The sequence below is a fragment of the Bubalus kerabau genome, chromosome 18 (genome assembly GCF_029407905.1).
Source record: "Bubalus kerabau isolate K-KA32 ecotype Philippines breed swamp buffalo chromosome 18, PCC_UOA_SB_1v2, whole genome shotgun sequence".
NCBI classification, from domain to species: Eukaryota; Metazoa; Chordata; class Mammalia; order Artiodactyla; family Bovidae; genus Bubalus; species Bubalus kerabau.
In genome coordinates this window covers 72,414,780-72,420,184 of record NC_073641.1, presented here as the reverse complement: position 1 = coordinate 72,420,184, position 5,405 = coordinate 72,414,780, and positions in this window count along the sequence as shown.

The window sequence follows — 5,405 nt, the reverse complement described above, 5'->3', positions numbered from 1 at the left end:
TTGGTATGCATGTTATACATAAGCCTTCCTCAGCGATCAGTGCAAAGAAACAGAGGAAACAGTACAATGGGAAAGACTAGAGATCTCTTCAAGAAAATCAGAGATGCCAAGGGAACATTTCATGCAAAGATGGGCAGAATAAAGGACAGAAATGGTATGGATCTAACAGAAGCAGAAGATATTAAGAAGAGGTGGCAAGAATACACAGAAGAACTGTACAAAATGATCTTCATGAGCCAGATAACCATGACAGTGTGATCACTCACCTACAGCCAGACATCCTGGAATGCAAAGTCAATTGGGCCTTAGGAAGCATTACTACAAACAAAGCTGGTGGAGGTAATGGAATCCCAGTTAAGCTATTTCAAATCCTAAAAAGATGCTGTGAAAGTGCTGCACTCAGTGTGCCAGCAAATTTGGAAAACTCAGCAGTGGCCACAGGACTGGAAAAGGTCAGTTTTCATTCCAAATCCAAAGAAAGGCAATGCCAAAGAATGCTCAATTTGCACTCATTTCACATGATAGCAAAGTAATGCTCAAAATTCTCCAAGTTAGGCTTCAGCAATATGTGAACTGTGAACTTTCAGATATTAAGAAAAGGCAGAGGAACTAGAGATCAAACTGCCAACATCTGTTGGATCATCAAGAAAGCAAGAGAGTTCCAGAAAAACATCTACTTCTGCTTTACTGACTATGCCAAAGCCTTTGACGGTGTGGATCACAACAAACTGTGGAAAATTCTTAAAAGATGGGAATATTAGACCACCTGACCTGCCTCCTGAGAAATCTGTATGCAGGTCAAGAAGCAGCAGTTAGAACTGGACATGGAATAACAGACTAGTTCCAAATCGGGAAAGGAGTACATCAAGGCTGTATATTGTCACTCTGCTTATTTAACTTACATGCAGAGTACATCATGAGGAATGCCAGGCTGGATAAAGCACAAACAGGAATCATGATTTTCGGGAGAAATATCAATAATTTCAGATATGCAGATGACATCACTGTTATGGCAGAAAGTGAAGAAGAACTAAAGAGCCTCTTGATGAAAGTGAAAGTGAAAGAGGAGGGTGAAAAAGTTGGCTTAAAACTCAACATTCAGAAAACTAAGATCATGGCATCTGGTCCCATCACTTCATGGCAAATAGATGGGGAAACAATGGAAACAGTGACAGACTTTATTTTTGGGGGACTCCAAAATCACTGCACATGGTGATTGCAGCCATGAGATTAAAAACCACTTGCTCCTTGGAAGAAAAACTATAACCAAGCTAGACAGCATACTAAAAAGCAGAGACATTACTTTGCCAACAAAGGTCCATTTAGTCAAGGCTATGGTTTTTCCTGTAGTCATGTATGAAACTTGGACTATAAAGAAAGCTGAGTACTGAAGAATCGATGCTTTGAAATTGTGGTGCTGGAGAAGACTCTTGAGAGGCCCTTGGACTGCAAGGAGATCCAACCAGTCCATCCTAAAGGAAATCAGTCCTGAATATTCATTGTAAGGAATGATGCTGAAGCTGAAACTCCGATACTTGGGCCACCTGATGTGAAGAACTGACTCATGAGCGAAGACCCTGATGCTGGGAAAGATTGAAGGCAGGAGGAGAAGGGGACAACAGAAGATGAGATGGTTGGATGGCATCACCGACTCAATGGACATGAGTTTGAGTAAACTCTGGGAGTTGGTGATGGACACAGAGGCCTGGTGTGCTGCAGTCCATGGGGTCACAAAGAGTCAGACATGACTGAGTGACTGAACTGAACTGATGAACATTATACAATGAATTTATTTATATGTACATCATATATACATTTATAGATTTATTCATGTGTGGATATTTGTATATATACATGCATCTATACGTGTGTCCTAAGTTGCTTCAGTCATGTTCGACTTCTTGCAACCTCATGGACTGTAGCCCACCAGACTCCTCTGTCCATGGGATTCTCCAGAGAAGAATAATGGAGTGGGTTGCCATGCCCTCCTCGTATATATGCACACATAGGTACGCATATATACATACATTAACTATAGTTATTAGATAGGTTAAATAAATATAACATTTAAATGGGGGGGTGAGCCAGAATTAGGTGGGACTTTGACGCTCCCCTTCAAGAAGCATTCCCAAGGGCCAGGGAAGGGGGCCACCACCCGCCTCTGCCCTCCACCCTCCACCTCGAGAGGTTTTCCGTCCGCCCTGCTCCTTGCGAGCCCAGCAGGAATATCCGTTACCAGCCGACGTTTCCGCTCCTCTGCCATCATGCACCCTCCAACGGATACTCAAGTCCCGCTTCTGCACACACCCATGCTTTCTTCAGACTGCTCTTCTCTGTCCTTTTGCATTTCTGTCCCTGAGTGCAGTCCAGAACTGGCCCTGCAGTTGTGGCAGGTAGGAGAGGTGGCATTGTGACATCTCCTGGGGGCCCAGCTCCCACCCAAGGGTCCTCGGGGAGCTGGGCCCTCCCTGGTCTGTACTTGTGGAGGGTCAGTGCTCACGCCGGGGTCCTGGCAGAGGCAGGGGTCTGCAAGCCCTCTGATCTCCTCAGGGAGCTGCTGGCAGGGCCTCTGGCCAGGCAAGCATGAGCAGCACTGTACTCTCTCCAAGTGCGATCTGCTGCAGCGGACATGATGCCGATCAAGCTGAAGGAAGAGCAAAGGGGGTGAAAAGCACCGTGTTTGGGCTTGGAATGTCTGGAAGCCCAGAGAGATTTCCTCATTCCTTTCCAAAACAACAGTGGTTTTTAAATTCTGAGTGTCAGCGCTCCAGAAAACACACTGTTTCATCAATATCCAGTCACTCAAGCCAGAAGTTTGAAGGCAACATTGGCTGTTTCCTTTCCTTTAACAGAACCCTGTTCTGTCCACTCCGCTTCGGAAGCATCTCTCAAATAGTGTCCTCCCCTGTGTTCCCAGCACCAGGGTCTAGTTTCTGCCTTTGTCAGCTGAGCCATTGAAATCGAGTCATTCATCTTGAGTTATGTAACTCATCTAAGATTACAGTAAAATCCAGTGCAAAGAGTGAAGAAGTCAATTTAATATGTATATGTATGTATATATATATAGTAAATGCATAGAGATGGATATGTATATATCAGATTTGTTTTTTAAATAAAGCTTTGTTCCACCTCAAAGATGTATTTAACACTATAGTTAAAGAGCATCATTTTAATGTGATTTTGAATCAAATATCCTGCTGAAACAGTAGAAATACTTCAGAAGGGTCTCTGTTTGAATTGGACAGCCCTGGTCCTCTGTGAGGACGCAGAGGAAGAAAGGCAGGTGACGTCATGGAAGCACGTAAGAGAAAAACGTTAGTGGTAGTGTCCGGGGTAGTAGGAAGTCACTGTGTTCAAAGAACATCTGGAAAGAATAGACTGCAGACTTGAAGAAATACATGCAAAGGGGCAAAACCTTATTACAAAATAGACCAAATATAGAGTTCAAGGTTGCAAAACCTGTGCCTTTTAGACCAGTTAATAACTTTTGAACATAGTAAAGAAAAAAAACAAAGTTCAGTTAGGTCTTTCCGGCAACTGGCATCAAACACTGAAGATTCAAGCCTTCAGAAGCAGCAAGCAAGACCTGTGAACTAGTTATGCTGCTTCTGAGCTAGGAGACCTTGAACAAGAGAGTTGCATCTTCTTGCTGACCTGGGTCCTCACATAGTGGGGCAGACTTTTACTTTTCTACTTAGAGAGTGAGGAACACAGAGACCTGTAGTGTCCAGTGTATAGAGTGAGGAACACAGAGACCTGTAGTGTCCAGTGTATAGAGTGAGGAACACAGAGACCTGTAGTGTCCAGTGTATAGCCAGAGCTCAAGCAATTGAAGTTATTTGCATCACCATCGTCACCACCACCACCAGCACCGTCATCATGACCATGACCATGACCATCACCACCACCTCCATCACCACCATCATGGCCATCATCATCACCATCACCAGCACCTCCATCACCACCACCACCAGCACTGTCATCATGACCATGACCATGACCATCACCACCACCTCCATCACCACCATCACCAGCACCACCATCACCATCACCAGCACCGTCATCATGACCATGACCATCACCATGACCACCACCTCCATCATCACCACCACCTCCATCACCACCAGCACCATCATCAGGACCATCACCATCACCAGCACCACCATCACCATCACCAGCACCATCATCAGGACCATCACCATCACCAGCACCTCCATCACCACCACCACCAGCACTGTCATCATGACCATGACCATGACCATCACCACCACCTCCATCACCACCATCATGGCCATCATCACCACCATCACCAGCACCACCATCACCATCACCAGCACCATCATCAGGACCATCACCATCACCATGACCACCACCTCCATCACCACCAGCACCAGCACCACCCTCATCACCATCATTGTCCTTTATGTGTCACAAACAGAGACAAACCAGAGCTCTGAGAACTAAAAGAGCCCTAAGGGTCACAAAATTCTGCCCTGGTGGAATCGATGGATGTGGCCCAGAGAAAGGCCAGTGTCATGGCCTTCATGTCCCTGTGTCCAAGTGTGCTGTGAGTGGCCTGGTCTCTTCGGGTGCTTTGATGAGAAGGTGAGCGTGTTCCCTGTGCTCCGTGAGACAGTCCCCTCCGGGTCACTCACCTTAGCCTGTTCACCACTCCTGCCTCGGCTGCTCAGCCCCAGGCCCTGTGCTGACGACCCTGCGGCCCGAAGGAGGGCGAATCAGGGGGACGTGGCCCGTGTCCCTGTTGCTCTGCATTCCCGCGTCTTCCTCAGAGCTGCTGGGGCTTGGAGGCTGGGCTACACACCATGAGGCAGAAGATGCATCAGTTGCTTGGACACAGACACCCAGAAAATCAAACATTAGAAGCAAACAGGATATCTGGTCACCAGGAGAGCTCTGTAAGGCTCTCACAGAGCTACTTTTCACTTTTTCTGCATTTTCCTAAACTCAAAGTTTTTTTTTTTTTAAATCAAAGTATACGTATTTCAAAAAATTGGCTACTTTCCATCCTCATAATCGTAATTTACTTTACATTTTCTTACAGCCTTCAGTTAGGTGTTGCCTCAAGTTTGTACAGCTTTCCTCATAGCTCAGTCAGTAAGGAATCTGCCTGCAATACAGGAGACCTGGGTTTGATTCCCGGGTCAGGAAGATCCCCCGGAGAAGGAAATGGCAACCCACTCCAGTACTCTTGCCTGGAGAATCCAAGAACGGAGGAACCCCATGGTCTTCAGCTCATGGGGTCACACAGAGTCGGACACGACTGAGCAACCAAACCACCAAGCTTGTAGTTAACCAGTTTTGTACACCTGTGACTCTGGGATGGAAATCGCTGCCATGACAAAAATAAGACAAAAGTATGACAGAGACTATACCCGTGTGATACT